Here is a 19,603-nt window from a genome sequence, read left to right on the forward strand (position 1 = left end):
TCTGCGGACAAAAACAGTAGTTCTAGTACACATTGTACAAAATAACAGGAATCACCGGTGATTCGCCAGCCGGGCAGGTAAGGCAGTATTGTGTACCCGCCCAGCACAAAAGTTAGGTGCCATTGGCGACCGTGCAGCCATTAATTTGCAGCCCTGTAAGCAGTTTCCAATGTGAACTGGGATTTATTGTTTATACTGAAGATGAAACAAAGTGTGGATGTACATTTATATTCACAATACTGCACTTGCATTACTTTGAAAGTTATTTTTCACTCTTTTTGACACATACTTGTCCCATTGGAGTATCAACTTTCTTATACCTTGGTGTATAATTATTTAGGGTGTGTGCCTTACCAAGTGCAAGACATTCTTGAGAGCCTTGTTACTTGAAAACTTCTTGCTCACAAGACACGATTTAATACAGATATCCTGGGGGCATACACGCAACAGCCAATTGCCATACTGTGCAGCCAATCTTCTGTAAATTTCAATATCAGGTCAGGTATGGGAGCATGTGCCAGAACAGCGCGTCGCTGCGTCCACTTTCCGCCGGTACTCCAGGGGCCTCCGTCTGGCCATCCCCCATGCAGATGCCAGGCCCATCCCCATCTCCTTGAGATGATTGTCAACCTGCTGCAACCATGAGGCACGTGGTCGGCCCACTGGCCTCCTCCACTCATGAGACTCCCTCGCTGAGAGAATCTGGTGAGCAGGATCAGCGTCAGGAAAACGAGCCACATGTCCATACAGCCGCAGCTGACGCTCACGGACTATGCAGGTAACAAATCTCATCCGAGTCTCTCTCAGCAACCGCTCGTTGGACACAAAATCCGACCAGCGATAGCCAAGGATTCTCCGAAGAGACCTGGTACCAAAGGAATTGTCTCCGTCTCAGATCCTTGGTCAAAGTCCAAGTCTCGCACCCATAGAGCAAGACTGGAAGTACCAAGGACCTGAAGACTCGGACTTTCGTCCTCCCGCACAGGTACCGGCAGCGCCACACCCCATGATCCAGTGAATCCATGACTCCCCAGGCCCGACCCAGACGTCTATTGACCTCCGGCTCACAACCTGCGGAGACATGAATATCACTGCCAAGGTAAGTGAATCTATCCACGACCTCAACATCCTCACCACAAACAGACACAGACAGGACAGCAGCATCCAAGATGTCACCGAAAGCCTGGATCTTTGTTTTGACCCAAGAAATCCGTAATCCCAACGGCTCCGACTCCTCATTCAGCACCTCGAGGGCCCCCAAGAGGATGTCTAAAGTCTCCGCAAAGATGACTGCATCATCTGCAAAATCAAGGTCCGAGATCTTGACATTGCCAAACGATGCACCGCAACTTGATCTCTCCGACATCCTCCCAAAAATCCAGTCCATACAAGTGCTGAAAAGTGTGGGGGCAAGTACACATCCCTGACGAACTCCAGTAACAACTGGAAATAAGTCAGAGGCGGTACCACCACACTTCACAGCACTCTCAGTACCAGAGTAGAGTTCAGACATCAGATCGATCAGTTTCGGTGGCACCCCACGAAGACCAAGAATCCTCCAGAGGACATCCCGATTCACTGAATCGAACGCTTTACAGAGATCAACATAGGCTGCAAGCAGCCCCTGCCGAAACTCTCGTCTGCGTTCGGTGAGGACACGAAGAGCAAGGATACGGTCAATCGTTGACCTCTTTGGCGTAAAGCCTGACTGCTCTGGACGCTGGTGCTCAAGCAGATGGTGGCGAACCCTATCAAGAATTATCCGAGCAAAGACCTTGCCCGGCACTGAGAGCAGCGTCACCCCTCGGTAGTTGTTGCAGTCTTGGCGATCACCCTTCCCTTTCCAGAGAGGGACAACAAGGCCCCTCTTCCAGTCAGTTGGGATGATGCCTGTGTTCCAGGCAGAGCACAAAACTGCATGCAACGGCCGAGTGCAGCATTTCCACCAGCCTTGAGAAGTTCAGCATGGATGCCACAGATCCCTGGAGCTTTGCCCCGTTTCAACTGGTTCACCGCAGCTCGTGTTTCCACAAGCGATGGTGGACCACAGTTGATTCGAGGGTCAGCAACAGGGATTGTAACACCCTTGACGTCCAACTCGACAGCTGGGGGATCAGCCTGGTACAACCGCTCAAAGTAACCGGCCCAGCGGGCCTTCACTTCAGACTCCTCTGTCAAGAGCCTACCACTCTCTGCTCGAACTGCAGTGCTCCGAGGGATGGGCTTGGATGAACGTAATGCGCGAATTCCCTGTAAGCGGGACGAGAATCACCTGTCCACAGGTGATGCTCTACCCCCTCACAGATTCCTCGCACATAGGCCTCCTTGTCCACCCTCAGTGCACGTACAGTTTTACGCCTCAGCTCCCTGAACAGCTCAGCTCTGCCATTCAGCCTGGCCCTGCGACTCTGGTCAATGGTATCCAGTGTTCCTTGAGAGACAAAATTCTTCTTTGCCCTGCGGTGAACTCCAAGGCATCCACCGGCAACATCAAGGACGGTGGTCTTGAAGGCGCTCCACAACTCTTCAGGACCCCCCAAAGCACCCAGACCCCCCAAGTGTCCACTCAGCCTGTTCGCAAACTCCTCAGCTACTCTCTCATCCCTGAGCTTGGCAACATCCAGCCTAGGCTGGGATGGTACCATTCTCCAGGATTTAAGGTGCAGCTTTAGAGTTGCTACAACAAGCCTGTGGTCAGTATTGAGGAACTGAGCACTCCGGTAGACCCTGCAGTTCTGGATCATCCTCCAACGACCGTCAATGAGGACATGGTCAATCTCCTTTGCCACACCGCCAGCGTTGGAATACCAAGTCCAGCGATGAGCTTGCGGGCGCTGAAACCATGAACCAGCCACCCTAAGTCCATGACTTCTTGCAAAGTCAAGGAACTTAGTGCTATTCTGGTTCATAGTTCCTGACCCATGGGGACCAACACACACCTCATAACCATCCCTATCAGTTCCAGTCGATGCATTGAAATCCCCCAAGACTAGAAGTGTATCTCGTCTGGGGCACTGATCAACCACAGACTCGAGTGTGGCGTAGAATGCATCCTTCACGGTAAGATCACTCGCCTCAGTCGGAGCATAAATAGAGACCAGGGAAATGACACCTAAGGAGTGACGAATCCTTAATCTCATAATACGCTCGTTGACCGGTGTTACCTCAATTATCATTGGGGTCAGCTTATTGGACACAGCTACAGCAACTCCTTGGGTATGGTAACCATCAGAGCGACCAGACCAATAGTAGGTGTAACCACCCACCATTATCTCGCGGAAATCCGGTCTCCGAACCTCACAGAGACCTCAGAGAGACCAGACCAGCAATCCCGATGTCCAAACGCTTGAGCTCAGATGATAACAGAGACAGGTGATCATCCTCTCTTAGGGATAGGACATTCCAGGCACCCACCCGAAGGGACCGCCTCAGGTTAACCCAAGGAGACCGCCGTCTGGTGGACGACACCTCAGCACCACTCCGACACACTCTCCCGCAATCTGACCCAGGGATGTTACCCCGTGGTTTCCCTCCTATCAAAGATTGGGGGTCCCGAAGGCTTTGCCCCAATCCCATCATCCGGTGAGCTGCCCTGCGAAGGGAAGCTGCACAGGAGGTACTCCCACGGAGTGGGTTTTCAGATTTTTTTGCGTTTTTGCGTTTTGCGGAATGAAGCGTTTTACGGTGGCTGGAGTGCAAATCCTGCCACCAACCTCCTAATAAGAAGTAACCCAACTGCAGGAGGACGTCCGCAGACACAGTTGGGCACTAGATATGGATGGCCGTTGGCTCACAAGGAGCTCCTCCGCCCTTTGACAGGTTTTGTTTTTAATCCTGCTGGGTGTCCATATCCAAACACCCTCCTCACCAAAAAAACCTGGTGGGGGAGACGGTTTAGTCGCCGACAACCCGACCATGGAACAGGTTAGTACAGGTTTACATGGTACCTGTAGCAGGTGTTGGATATGTTTACTGGAATGACTTTTGTGTTGTTGTTGAGGAATGAGGTGTTGGAATTTCAATATGTTTACTGGAATGAGGAAAATCAAGATGGCAGTAGTTGCTGTCCAGAAATCGTACTCGATCTGTCGTAAGGAGAGTAGAATAGTGAATGATTATTCAGTTCTACCCTTTCTGTCAGCGCACTTGCTGTTAGGGTTTGGGTTAGGCTTAGTTTTAGCTTATTTTTAGCTCACCTATTTCGTCACCAAGGAACTAGCTCCGGTGAGTTTATGGGATGGCGTGCCGTCCCTCCGTCCACATATACTTGCAAGTTCTTCTCTGAAACTACACATACAATTTCGATGAAACTTTATCACAACATTCATCACCAAGTATGTACCAAAGTTTGTTCATGGCATTAAACAAAATCGGGCCCAAAGGGGATCTACTCGGGTTGCCCCCCAAAAGAGGTATTTGCTTGCTCCTCAGAAACTACACATGCCATTCTGATGAAATTTAGCCATAACCTCCATCAACTATGATGTACCAAAGTTTGTTCATGGCATTAAAAAAACATCGGAGATGGAGGGAGTTTATGGCAGGGTTGCACCCACCCCAAAGAGATATTTGCTCTCTTTTCAGAAACGACACACACAATTCTGATGAACCTTGACGACAACCTACATCACCCATGATGTACCAGAGTTTGTTCATGATATGAGAAAAATTGGGGTCTAAGGGGGTCTATAGCAGAATTGCCCCTCCAAAATATATATTTGCTTTCTTCTCTGAAATTACACACACAATTCAGATGAACCTTGACGACAACCTACATCACCCACAAAGTACCAAAGTTTGTTCACACCATTAAAAAAATTCGAGGTCTAAGGGGGGCGACAGCGGGGTTGCCCCACAAAATATGTATTTGCTTTCCTATCTGAAACTACACACACAATTCCGATGAAAGTTGACCACCACCCTCATCACGAGTGATTTACCAAAGTTTGTTCATGGCATTAAAAATATAATTCCACAGGTATTTACTTTCTTCTCCATTGCATATTTTGTGCCAATCGGCAAGTTTACATGTGCCGATCAACCACGAGGCACATGGTCGGCCCGTTGGCCTCCTCCAATCACGAGGCTTCCTTGCAGAAATAATCTGGTGATCAGCATCAGGCAAATGAGGCACATGTCTATACAGCCGCAGCTGACGTTCATGGACTATGCAGGTAACAAATCTAATTTGAGTCTCTCAGCAACCACGTGTTGGACACAAAGTCCAACTAGGGACAGCCATGGATTCTCCGAAGAGACCTGGTACTGAAGGAGTTAAGTGTCCATCTCAGATCCCTGGTTAGAGTCAGTCTCACATCCGTAGAGCAAGACTGGAAGCACCAAGGACCTGAATACTCGGACTTTCGTCCTCCTGCACAGGTACCGACGGCTCTACACCCAATGATCCAGTGAATCCATGACTCCCCAGGCCCGAACCAGACTTGTATTGACCTCTGGCTCACAGCCAGCGGAGACATGAACATCGCTGCCAAGGTAAGTGAATCTCTTTGTGACCTCAACATTCTCACCACAAACAGGTACAGACAGGATAAGGATAGCAGCATCCAAGAAGTCATTGAAAACCTGGATCTTAGTCTTTGACCCAGGAAACCTGTAATCTCAGTGGCTCCGACTCCTCATTGAGCACCACGAGGACCCCCAAAAGGCTATCCAGAGTCTCCGCAAACATGACTGCATCGTCTGCGACATCAAGGTCAGAGATCTTGACACTCCCAAGCGATGCACCACAGCTTCATCTCTACGATATTCTCCCCAGAATCCAGTCCATACAAGTGTTGTCATTATGGGGTATTTTGTGTAGATCAGTGCCAATTTATTTTTTTCATTTGATCCATTTTAAATCCAGGTTGTAACACAACAAAATGTGACAAAAGTCAAGGAGTTTGACTAATTTCTGAAGGCACTATGTGTATATGTATATATATATATATATATATATATATATATATATATATATATATATATATATATATTTATATATATATATATTTATATATATTTATATATATATATATTTATATTTATTTATTTATATATATATATATATATATATATATATATATATATATATATATGCCTGGTGTTGGCGCAGTGGTTACGGCAGCGGCTTGGGATCCAAAAGGTCCTGAGTTCAAGCCCCGTTGGGCCACTGAATTAATACACCAGGGGGTTGACTCAGCCTGTCATCCTTCCGAGGTCGGCGAAATGAGTACCAGTATACTGGGCCGGTGTATACCCCGGTTAAAATAGGTGTACCATATCCCTGTGTCGTAAGAGGCGACCAGGGTTGCGTCAGGAAGGGCATCCGGCGTAAAACATGTGCCAAATCACTATGCGGATCATATGGATGATCCGCTGTGGCGACCCCTTACGGGAGCAGCCAAAAGAAGAAGAAGAAGATATATATATATATATATATATATATATATATATATATTTATATTGTTTTTTATATATATATATTTATATTGTTTTTTATATATATATATTTATATTGTTTTTTTTATATATATATATATATTTATATTGTTGTGATTTTAGGGGTAGATGAACTAATCTTGTAGTACAGATAGGATTGTATAGTGTGGCATGGTCCGTGGATGGGTAGAAGCACCTCGATATATATACAAGTTAGGCAATCTGTCAGCTTAAGTGTTACGTGCCACCACACGAGGTGTGGTGTGGTGTTCATTAGCTTGGGGAGTAAAACTAAGTTCCCCTGTATGTGATTACTCTCTGATTTCCCTATGTTGTTATATTCCAAGCTAGGGACCGAGTCCCTGAAACGACAACAACAGGAGAAGCCCCGCCTTCTGGTTTGGAGGCGAGGAGGTCACGCCCCGGGGCGGAGTAGACAGAGGATAAGAAAGAGAGGAGGATCGAAGGCGCAGAGTGTGTGCTTGGCGAGGGTGCTTCGGAGAGAGCAGATCGAGCAGGGTGGAGTTCACGTCTCGAGCCGATCGAGGAGGTGCTGCCGAGATTTGCATATGTAGAATTTGGAAAGCTATGACAAGGGAGGTGCGATTCTGCCTGCGTGTGCACGTGGGTGGTGGAGGTGCCTTCCTACCGGGCTCGACAAGAGACTGTGCCATTTTGATTGCAAGTCCATGTGCCGGACGAAGCTCCCCAACACCAGATTGACGAGGGCCAGCCCTTGGCCAGGCTGAGTACCAGTTTATTTTTAATAGGGGTGTTTTATTTTCGTTTGTCACCCTTTGTCTGCGTTTGCGTCTGTGTGCGAGGCCTTGATCCATTATACGGAGGACCCTAAGTCACATGGTTGAGTTATTTGCGTTCACGGTTGATTAGGGACCCGCCGTGTCACGGAGTTATCCGTGTGCGATGGCCTGCGATTCCGGAGAGTCTGGTGGGAACCCGAGGCAGCTTCCCACCTCGTGGTCTTCTTGCCCCTTCCCCGGGTCTATATATATATATATATATATATATATATATATATATATATATATATATATATATATATATATATATATATATATATATATATATATATATATATATATATATATATATATATATATATATATATATGCTCCACTGGTCAAAAGTTTTAGAACACCCCCATTTTACCAGTTTTTACTGAAAATTAAGCAGTTTATTGTTTCAATGTACTCTGAAATTAAAGCATAGAACAAATAACCAATTGTAGATAAAAAAGAAATCATAGAATCGTTTTGTTGAACAAAATTTAATCGAAATTGTTGACTCATTAAAGTAGCCACCTTTTGCAGATATAACAGCCCAACACACTTGTGGCATTCTTACTACAATGGAAATCAAATATTGTTCGGGAGGTTTTTCCCAACATTGTTGCAGAAGTTCCCACAAATGTGTTGCCCTTGTAGGTTGCTTTGCTTTCACCCTTCTGTCCAGTTCATCCCAAACCAGCTCGATGGGGTTTAAGTCTGGAGACTGTGCTGGCCATTCCATGATTTGAAGCCTACCGTCTTGTTCTTTTCTTCTAAGGTAGTTCTGACATAGCCTGGAGGTATGTTTTGGGGCGTTATCTTGCTGTAGGATGAACCCCTGACCAACTAGGCATATACCAGAGGGTATTGCATGGTGCTGCAAAATCCTGTGGTAGCCCTTTTGGTTCAGGGTGCCAGTCACTTTGTGCAAGTCACAGACTCTGGTTCCAGCAAAAGAGCCCCAGATCATCACACTTCCTCCTCCATGTTTGACAGTTGGTGTCACACACTGAGGAACCATCCTTTCGCCTATTCGACGGCGTACAAAAACCCTGCATGATGATCTGAAGATTTCAAATTTTGATTCTTCGGTCCATAAGACCTTCTTCCAGTTTTCAGTAGTCCACTGGAGGTGCTTCATGGCCAAGGCAAGCCTCTTTTTCTTATTTTGCCATCTTAGCAATGGCTTTCTTACTGCCACTTGACCTGTGAAACCTGCAGCTCGAAGTCTTCTCTTCTCTGAGACTTCCTTACTTCGACCAGTGTTAAGCTGTGCTCGAAGCTGTTGTCCTGTGAGCCGCCTATCACGCAAGCTGTTAACTCTCAGAAACTTGTCTTCTGATTGTGTTGTGGCTTTGGGTCTGTCAGACCTCTTCCTGTCAAAGTTTCCTCCAGTTTCCAAGTGCCTTTTGATGGTGTAGGAAACTGTACTGACTGACACGTTGCCTCCTTTGCAATTTCTCTAAAGGAAAGATCTACACTTTTTAAGGGTTATAATGGTCTGTCTGTCTTCCTTTGTTAATTGTCTTTTTCTCACCATTATGATAGCAATATACTACTTCCTGCAGTGCAATATTGTCCAAATAATGCTTCAGAAAGTGTAGCAGCACAGTCTGTTCCAACACAGTCCGTTGTCCAGTCATTGGCGAGGCAGATTAATCGGCTGGAAATACGCATGGGTACGTTAACAGCTTGAACGTTCCCTCAAGAGCAGGATCCGTTGCATGAAACTGGATTTGCGATTGTATCTGCACCCGAACCTGATGCAACTTGTTTTTGATGCTGAGATTTCGCAACGTCACTGCGTTCTCCATCCAAATCGACCCATTTCATGAGTCACTCGCAATATTTATCCCAACGTACCTGTGAGAATATACAAACGTTTTTTTTTTTTTCACTGATAGACGTATAACACATCATAGGGACAATTTTTGTGGATTTGGTTTCAGACGTCGTGTACCAACCAGCCTAAGGCCACATGGAGGGAGCAATTTCTGAATAAATAATGCTTGCGTTGACACGGTAGTTGCTTCTGCTTGGCCAAGTGTCGTATTGCTCCGCTGAGCAGCCTATGGACTGCTACCGTATCCTCCTGTCCAGTCAGTAATGAATGAAAGGTCAGTAACCAACATCGATTACATAGCCTTGGGAATCGTTCACATGGATAACTTTTTGTATCGACCTATATAAACATTTTTGAACATTTCCTGTGGTTATCAAGCAGCATCTCTTCCATGAAATGAAACTGAACAATAGCTGAGGGCTGTGAACGGCCTTGTTGTGATTGTCACACTCGTTGCCTTTTGATCAAACACAAGGGCTAGATGGATGGTCACATGCCCCCTCATGTACATGCAGTCATCTGGTTACCTACCTTGCACTAACTTGATTGTATTTCTAGTTAGAATGAATTATTGTTTTTACTTTGCCAGCACTGGCATCCAAATATTTTGCCATGTTTCATGCATCGTAATCCGAGTCTCAGAAATTCGTTTTTCAACCAGACCGTGCTAATAAAGACTGTTTTATCATGACTGGAGTCTGCCTTTCAGTCATTTGAACCCTCGTGGTAAATTATCAGATGAATAGATGTGAATTTATGTGGTGGGGTAGAAGTAGAAAAAGATTGGGGGGTGGGGGGAGAGTTAGAACAGATAAAGATTGCCACTTGCCCGCTATGGGAAAAAATAGTTAAGAAGACGAGGAGAACGCTGCCTTGCTCCTTCGCTGGAGAGTGTTATCTTTCGACAAGAAGATACCATTCTCCAGGCCGTGAATGCCCTCATCCCCTGGGGTGCAAAATGACATTGAGCAGCACTGGTGCTACATTTTATGATGCAATATACTATAGTGCACAAGTTGTTGATCTCAGGATTACAAAAAAAAAAAAAGTCAAACCTGATAAAATTCAACCACAAGTTCCTTTGTTTTTGTTTTTTTTGTAAGCCTCCTGCTCGAGAATTTGCTAAGCACTACTTTAACACCGCTTGCACATTCAACTAACCACGTACCGCGTCTTGTTATTTCAGGGTTGTAAGGGAAGAAAAATTGATCCGGATTAAAATCTTGCCACGAGTTGAGTTTTTAAAAACATTTTTTTTATTGTACACCCAGGAAGGTCTGTTGGTGTTCCCAACTGACCTCAGCTCATGTTGGAGAGAACCCAGGTTCAAATCCCATATATCATATGTGTTTTCCCATTGTCTACGAATGTCCTTGTAATTCATGTTGATGTCCATTGACTGATGTTACTTCCGCCACCAAAGGTGGATAGAAGTCATGTTTTCACCCCCGTTTGTCTGTCTGTGAGCAGGATATCCCCAAAAGTTGTGGACGGATTCTGACGAAACTTGATGGACAAGTTGGGTGTGTGACAATGACAAATTGATTTGATTTTTGTTATGGTCCGGATGCAGATCCGGCCTATTGGTGGGATACAAAATGTAATCTGTTCAGCCTGGCGGAGGTATGCGCTCTACCGAGTGTTCTGTTTTACTCGTGTCTTTGTCCTGTATGTGATGTATGTACAAGATGCTCCACGAGCCCTTGAACACGAATGAAAAAAAAAAAAAAAACATTGAAATATTTTTTTATTTAAAAACATGCCTCAGGTCCTTGTCTTGGGACAAGCTGGTATGAATCCAGCCTATACCAGTGATACCTTTGGGGTACCATTGCATGGCCTTGTGCACCTGCACAAAGCTATTCGAACCTATGCAAATGTTGATCAAGTTTGATGAGCGAGCACCTTTCTGCACATGAAGGAATCCAAATGATGTGAATTCCTTCTTCCGATGTGCAAAGCTCTACCTTTGTGATGATATTGGTTCCTCTCGTAGAACCGCCAGAACCATGCGGGGCTCTGCCTCGCCGGTTTTTGGGCGAAAAGGCCCTTATGGCAGTGGAATTACCCAGCACGAATGGAACGGTTGTTGTGGCGTTGAACCTCTTGTGTGCCAGCCTTGATGCATTGGCATTTTTCCAACATTCCTTTCATTTTTTGCATTGCTTGTTCTTTACTTTGCTGTTGCTTTCTTGACTTTCATTCTTCTTTTTATTATTACTCATGTGACCATTACAATTCTCTTGTGTCCACCTGAACTTTGTACTCCTAAATATGCATGCCTGATGCTTTGTAAATTATTTGACCAGCATCTCACACCTTGATTTTGCAATAATCACGAGTTGTGCATCAGCGTGTACCAGAGTTCACTGATTACGCTTTGTAAAGCTTCCATGTTTTTCTGAAAACTGTCAATATGCAATGAAAGCGAGTTTTTTTTTAATTTTATTGTTTGTGTGTAATATGTGGAGTTAACAAAGTATGTTCACAGAACTTTGGGCTTGGTGATGTATTCAATGTTTTGCAAGTGTGACCTTGTTGAATGTAACTTACAAAACTGTGCAGTTTGATCTTCGCGTTTTCATTTCAGTTTGAAAGCTGAAATAGCAGTGGCATGATGAAATGTCTCGTCCGTTTGGGAGCGAGTGCTGGGAAATATGGAAGCAAGGTGTGGGAGGGGTGGGTACTAGGTCACTGTGACTAAACACAGGAGTTTAGCATAGCTACCGAAACCTTCTGCAGATGCCCTCACGTTGCCGTTTTGTACCACATTTTGCTGCTTTTCTCTCACGTGCAAACGGCAGGCCCCTCATCGTTCTGTGACCTCCTTCGATGTATACGTTTTTCAGCCCCATTGTGGGATTTCCTGTTCTTGTCCGCTTGTCTGGGCAGCTCCCCGACGTGTGCTTGCCGTTCGGCACACCCTACTCCTTGCGTGGCTGCCCGACGTGTCTCGGCTGGCTGATTCGTGCTTTTCTATACCGAAGGCATGCATTACTCCGTCGGGAAAATCGTCGGTCGAATGTACAATCTGACTTGAGCTAGTTTTGAAAAAAATAAATAAATAGAGGGTTGTTGACATTGTGCTTTGGGCTTGGTTCAATTGTGCAAAGCATTGTGTACATTAGAGAGCATCAACAAGTACAGCACCTTTTGAAGGGAACAATGTGGTCCATCTTGCTTTTCTGCTTGAGAATAGATGACGATGTATCGAAGATGTCTGCACTGTGGAGTGATTTACAGTTGCATGTTATTGAACCTTTTACTTCGAATTTTGTAATCTTCCAGTGAAGACCACTTGAAGATGGGTGTAATGCCTTGAGGCCAGCTTTTCACTTGGGGAAACTCACTTTTGTCCTCTGGTTTGAAAGGGTGGGGTGGGAGGATGTAATGAAAGGGTATACAAAACGAACGGGTGTGTATATGAACTGCAAACAATACATTTGATAAGGTGTGTTTTAATTCCATTATGCTTTCTTCCCCCCCCCATTATATCCCAGTAATTAATTAATTTTTTTTAATGCCGTGAACAAACTGGTACATCACGGGTGATGAAGGTTGTGGTCAAGTTCAATTGAAATTGTTAGTGTTTCGGAGAAGAGGGCAAATACCTATTCTGGGGGGCTCAAACCCCCCAGTGGACCCCCTTCGACCTTTTTTTTTTTTTTTTATGCTGTGAACAAACTTTGGTACATCACGGGTGATGAAGTTTGTGGTCAAGTTCAATTGAAATTGTGAGTGTCAGAGTAGTTTCGGAGAAGAGGGCAAATACCTATTTCTGGGGGGCTCAAACCCCCTAGTGGACCCCCTTAGACCCTGATTTTTTTTTTTTTTTTTTTTTTTTTTGAAATGCTGTGAACAAACTTTGGTGCATCCATCATGGGTGATGAAGGTTGTGGTCAAGTTTCATCAAAATCATGTGTAGTTTTGGAGAGGAGAGCAAATACCTATTTTGGGGGGGAGGGTGGGGGGGGAAAAACCCCCCCTTGACCCCATAATGAGTGCAGATTTTCATGCGGTCAATACAGCTTTGTTAGGCATCAGATATGAAGCCTGTGGCTAAGTTTCACCAAAATCGTGTTTGGTTCGAGCGATAATGATTGAAGTGTTTACAGACGACTTCTTCTTGGGTATGGCAGCTATCATTTCTTGGAAGTGCGACTGTCGCTGAGGCAGTGCCCCCTCTACCAGTACACACTGGTACTCATTTTTCCGACCTCAGAAAGATGACAGGCTGAGTCAACCCCCTGGTGTATTAATTCAGCGGCCAACGGTGCTTGAACTCGGGAACCTAGGATCCCAAGCCGATCCCAATAACCACCAAGTCAACAGACCGACTCACTTACTCGCCTACGGACACTGCTTGATCACATAAGCTCACCTGACAAAAGTCCAGGTAAGCTAATAATAGTCAAATATCTTAATTATTGGAGTAGGTTAGTTGCAAATAATTTGTTTCATCACACATTTGACGCTTTTTTTGGTGAAATAATGTCAACAACCGTAAACCTATCTGACCGTCGGAGCATCTGCTGATATTTGGAGACCTAAGGCTGCAGTTTTGCATTTGATTGCGGAAATAAACTTGTCTTAACACGCGTGGTAATTCTATTGAATGCACTAATGTGAATTATTGACTCGCGAGAGTCTTCGGACTGAGCCAATCTGCCCCGAGCTGACCTCTTTCTCCCTCGCTCGGTCTAATTCTGCCTCGTCGATTGGATCTTGGCCCAACAGAGCCAAAATTGCTGCCACAAAATGCAGTGCCACTGTACTACCCCGAACGAAGATATTTTCTTGATGAATCGCCCGTGGGGCGTCAGAGGTAGAGGGCCGAGAAGTGTGAGGGCACAGCTTTTTCTCGAGCAGCTGCAAAAGCTGACCAGTTGTTGCTTTTGGAGCCGTTTTCAAGCGAGCGATGTTGAATGCCCAATCCCACACGAGAGCTACTTTTAGCTATGCTTCCAACCAGCTTGATGGTGTAATTATATACTGAGCTGTATTACAAGTCATTAGACTGGGGTATAAAAAGATAGCCTTGGGGGAAATTTGTGAATATCGAGCAAAAGCAGGTTCTGCCGATGTGTAGTTCAGTACACAAACTAGTGTTAGGGTTTGTTGTACATCGACATTATTTTTTAATCTTGACTTGTTTTGGTATCACCGCTGAAGTTGCTTGTGTAAACTCATTCCTCTGTCATGGCTGGAGAAACCATACTTAAATTTGGACGCACTTTTGTCCGTGCCTTGTTGAGATTGTGTGTGTGTGTGTGTGTGTGTGTGTGTGTGTGTGTGTGTGTGTGTGTGTGTGTGTGTGTGTGTGTGTGTGTGTGTGTGTGTGTGTGTGTGTGTGTGTGTGTGTGTGTGTGTGGTGTTGTCAGTTTCATCAGAACTTGAAAATATCATTTCATTTTCACTTTTTAAACTTGTTGCTTCCGCCACCAAAGGTGTGTAGAGGTTATGTTTTCACCCCTGTCTGTTTCTTGTCCATCTGTGTGAACAGGATATCTCAAAAAGTTATGGCCAGATTTGGACAAAACTTGGTGGACAGGTTGGATGTGTCACAAGGAAGAATTTATTTAATTTTGATGAAGATCCGGATCCGGTTTGGAGAATTTGGAAGAAATTTTCTCAGTGATTTCCCCATCATTGAGAGATGGGGTCAAAAATTATATATATATATATATATATATATATATATATATATATATATATATATATATATATATATATATATATATAATCATATTTCAGAAGGTTGTGGACGTGTTGTGACATGACTTAGTTGATGAGCTGGTTAGGTGACGAGAATAAGCCGATTCATTATTGGAGGTCCGGATCCAGATCGGGCCCATCATTGAGATACAAAACGTAAATCGTTGAGCATGGCGGAGGTATGCACTCGACCTCGTGCTGTTGTCCTTTGAGATCAGTTTTGAGCTTGTGACTCGACTGCGACTTTGAAGCTCCAAATTATTTCCACCTTCTTGTGGGGTCTACCAGGTAAAGGTTTTTGCCCAAGGTCTCTCATGAACCGCCTGGCCAGGCCTGACGTTCAACGGAAGGAGGCAGGAATGTGGAATTTGTTTATGGTGCCGGCAATCGTTCATTCATTCTGTGTGCAGCACTTGGCTGCTGGTTTGCATCGTTTCTGGGAGCGTGGCTGTGCCCCCTGATGCAGTCCCCCCTGCACTTTAGGGCAGGAATTTGTAATTTGTTCAGGGTGCTGGCGACAGCTTGCCTTCTCTTCACCAGAGACACCATGGGGAACTTTAATGTCCACCAACTAATCCCGGCAGACAAAACCACCAGTTTAATGTCCATTCGTGGGATGGTATGCACATTGACGAATCGCCTTGCCTGTGAAACACTGGAATGACAGTTTATAGCTATGTTGGGATTCAAACCCAGGCTACACTGCTTAACTTAAAGTCGAGTGTTCACACATCTGGACCATCATGCCAGTCCTGCTGGTGATAATTCACCTACTCTTCATTGAAAGACACTACATTATCTTTGATGCAGACTCGATGCCCATCTTTAGGTCAATCTTAAGGATGGCACACTTTGTGATGCAATACCCCGGGTGTGTGAAGCACCGATGTGGTAGTTTGTCAGGTCAGATAAGGTATGGGAGCATGCACCAGAGCAGCGCATTGCTGCATCCGCTTTCCACCAGTACTCCAGGGGCCTCCGTCTGGCCATCCCCCAAGCAGATGCCTGGCCCATCCGCATCTCCTTGAGATGTAGATCAACCTGCTGCAACCACAAAGCACGTGGTCGGCCCATTGTCCTTCTCTACTCACGAGGCTCCCTCGCTGAGAGAATCTGGTGAGCAGGATCAGCGTCAGGAAAATGAGCCACATGTTCATACAGCCACAGCTGATGCTCACGGACTATGCAGATAAATTTCATTTGAGTCTCTCTCAGCAACCACTCGTTGGACAAAAAGTCCGACCAGCGATAGCCAACGATTCTCCGAAAAGACCTGGTACCAAAGGAATTTAGTCTCCGTCACAGATCCCTTTTCAGAGTCCAAGTCTCACATCTGTTGAGTAAGAATGGAAGCACCAAGGACCTGAAGACTCAGACTCTCGTCCTCCTGCACATGTACCAGCGTCACACCCCATGATCCAGTGAACCCATGACTCCCCAGGCCCGAACCAGACATCTATTGACCTCTTTCTCACAGCTAGCAGAGACAGGGATAACGCTGCCAAGGTAAGAATCTCTCCGTGACCTCAACATACTCACCACAAACAAGTACAGACAGGATAGCAGCATCCAAGATGTCAATAAAAACCTGCATCTTAGTTTTGACCCAGGAAACCCATTCCAGCGGCTCCGACTCCTCAATCAGGACCTCGAGGGCCCCCAAAAGGTCCAGTCTCTGCAAGGATGATTGCATTATCTATGAAATCAAGGTCAGAGATCTTGACATTCCCAAATGATGCAACACAGCTTGATCTCTCCGACATCCTCCCCAGAATCCAGTCCATACAAGCACTGAAAAGCGTGAGGGTCAGTACACACCCCTGACACACTCCAGTATCCATTGGAAATAAGTTAGAGATGTTAACACCACATCTCACAGCACTCTCAGTACTCGAGTATCGTTCAGACATCAGATTGATCATTTTTGGTGGCACCACACAAAGACCAATAATCCTCCCGAGGGCTTCCCAATTCACTGATTTGAACGCATTGCAAAGATGAACATAGGCAGCAAGCAGCCCCTCCTGAAACTTTCATCAGTGTTCGGTGAGGACCCTAAGGACAAGGATACTGTCAATCTTTGACCTCTTTGGTGTAAAGCCTGACTGCTCTGGATGCTGGTGCTCAAGCAGATGGTGGCAAACCCGATCAGTAGTTATCCAAGCAATGACCTTGCCCGGCACTGAGAGCAGCGTCACCCCTCGGTAATTGTTGCAGTCCTGGTGATCACCCTTTCCTTTCCAGAGAGGGAAAACAAGGCCCCTCTTCCAGTCAGTTGGGATGATACTTGTGTTCCAGGCAGAGCACAGAACTGCATGCAATGACATGAGTACAGCATTTCCACCAGCCTTGAGAAGTTCAGCATGGATCTCTCAGATCCCAAGAGCTTTACCCCATTTCAACCGGTTCACCACAGCCTGTGTTTCCACAAATGAAGGTGGATTACAGTTGATTGGAGTGTCAGCAATCGGGATCGTAACACCCCTGCCATCCAACTCAACAGCTGGTGGAACAGCCTGGTACATCCGCTCAAAATAACCGGGCCTTCACTTCAGACTCCTCTGTCAAGAGCCCACCACCCTCTGCTCTAAATGCAGTACACCAAGGGATGGGCTTGGAGGAATGCAATGTGTGAATTCCTCTGTAAGGAGGATGAGAATTACTTGACCACAGGTGATGCTCTACCCTCTCCCAGATTCTTCACACATTGGCCTCCTTGTCCACCCTCAGTGCACGTACAGTTTACGCCTCAGCTCCCTGAACAGCTCAGCTCTGCCATTAAGTTTGACCCTGCGACTCTGGTCAATGGTATCCAGTGTTACTTGAGAGACAAAATTCTTCTTCGCCCGATGGTGAGTTCCAAGGCATCCACCAGCAACGTCAAAAATGGTGGTCTTGAATGCACTCCACAAATCTTCAGGATTTCTCAAAGCACCCAGACCCCCCCCAACTCCCCACTCAGCCTGTTTGTAAACTCCTCAGCTACCCTCTCATCCTTGAGCTTGCCAACATCCAGCTTAGGCTGGTATGGTACCGTTTTCCCAGAATTAAGCTGCAACTTCAGAGTTGCTACAACAAGCCGATGGTCAGTATTGAGGAACTAAGCACTCCGGTAGACTGCAATTCTGGATCATTCTCCAGCGACCATCAACGAGCACATGGTCAATCTCCTTTGCCCCTCCCCACCAGCGTTGGAATACCAAGTCCAGCGATGAGCCTGTGGTTACTGAAATCATGAACCAGCCACTCGAAGTCCATGACTTCTTGCAAAGTCAAGGAACTTAGTGCTATTCTGGTTCACAGCTCCAGACCCATGGGGACCAACACATGTCTCATAACCATCCCTATCAATTCCAGTCGATGCATTGAAATCCCCCAAGACTGGAAGAGTATCTCGCCCGGGGCACTGATCAACCACAGACTCATTGCTGGGAGTGTGGATGTGCCGCCGATGCAGTTCTCCCGTTTCTAGTAAGCCGATACTCATTTTGCCAACCTCGGAGGATGACAGGCTGAGTCAACCGACCTGGTGTTATTGAACGACAGGGGTTCGACTTCAAGACCCTAAGATCTTAAGCCAGCCGCCTTAAACACAAGGCCAACACCACACTAATTACAGAGTAAAAATGGCATTGTTTTTTTTAGCCCTCCCCCTCGGTTGTCTGCAGGACTCTACTTCCCAAACAAATCCATGGATTTAAAAACTGTATCAATAAAAACAGTGTATTTTCATTATTCACAGGGAACAAGCCTCATCGCTGACTTTAGCTACCTCGTAGTAAAAGACACATCGGACTTATCGGCGTTTGTGTGTCACTGAAATGGTGATGAACCATCAATTACGAGCGAAAAGGGAGGCTTCAAAGAAGCAGTTTGTCCTAGCCTTGCTTGAAAGGTCTGTTGGGGGGGGGGGGGCTTCTGGATATTTATTTTTCCAAAGGGTAGGGTGATGAGGGTACGCTTGCAACACCGCAGTAGAGATTTTGGAGAGCACTTTCAGCTTCAATAGCTTGCTTACATAATCGTAAATAGATGGAGAATTACAAGGAATCAAGAAAAAGAGCAATCAGATTGCAAACCCTCACCAAGACTTCTTTTGTGTGGTGTGTTTTGTGTGGTGTTTGTGTACTGGTGTGTTACGTAATTAATGGGAGACATAATTGGAATTGCCACTTTATAACTGCTGGCAGGGATGACCGGGTACCAATACGTCCCACTTTGATGCAACCCCGCTTTGATCGGACACCTGACTCTGACCCATGACATTTTTTTTAATTATTATTATTCAATTTAATTCAGAACGGGATTAAAATAAATTCAATTCAAATCACATGGAAGACCAAATAGGTACAGTCCTGCATTGACGTAATCAGAAGGAACCTGAACAAGCAAAAATAAAAAATGGAGTCGTCAGGAGGAAACTGGATAGGATTCGCATTTCAGCTGCTGCTCCTCTCCCCTCAAACCCATCCAGGCACAACCAAGTGAGTGTTTTTCAAAAAATAAAATAAAAAAACAACAATAATAATACCAAGTCTGGAGACTGCGATGGTTCACGAGCAATGTACACGGTTCGCCTTTTTAATTTTTTGACCTTCGAGGGGACGCCACTGGCAAACTGGCGGGAATTGGGAAAAACGTAAATGATGAAAGTTGTAGTACTTGAAGAGCACTACTTGCATACCAACTTTCATTCGAAACAGTTGAAAACCCTAGGAGCTCGATGCCCAATTTATGGGTTTTTTTTTGACATTTTCTAAGTTCGTGACCTTGTGACCTTGGGACGAAAATGAAAAATTGAGCTCCGTGGGGCTATGCA

At 45.5% G+C, this 19,603-nt stretch overlaps 1 protein-coding gene across 7 annotated transcripts in view; it reads left to right on the forward strand.

Annotated features, from left to right (window-relative positions):
* The window catches only part of NUMB (NUMB endocytic adaptor protein), an 81,401-nt gene that overhangs the window by 12,311 nt on the left and 49,487 nt on the right, over positions 1-19,603 (forward strand). Inside the window, exon 1 of one of the 7 annotated variants that reach the window (XM_085896150.1) lies at positions 9,327-9,343. The exons of 5 other annotated variants lie outside the window; for them this stretch is intronic. The gene's annotated coding sequence lies outside the window, so the exon portion shown is untranslated. Of the gene's footprint in view, positions 1-9,326; positions 9,344-13,449; positions 13,466-19,603 lie in introns of those variants that run through there. One more of the 7 variants, XM_085896151.1, reaches the window with a different exon arrangement.

The sequence above is a fragment of the Eptatretus burgeri genome, chromosome 9, assembly GCF_056783735.1.
Source record: "Eptatretus burgeri isolate ZD-2024b chromosome 9, Ebu_testis_v1, whole genome shotgun sequence".
NCBI classification, from domain to species: Eukaryota; Metazoa; Chordata; class Myxini; order Myxiniformes; family Myxinidae; genus Eptatretus; species Eptatretus burgeri.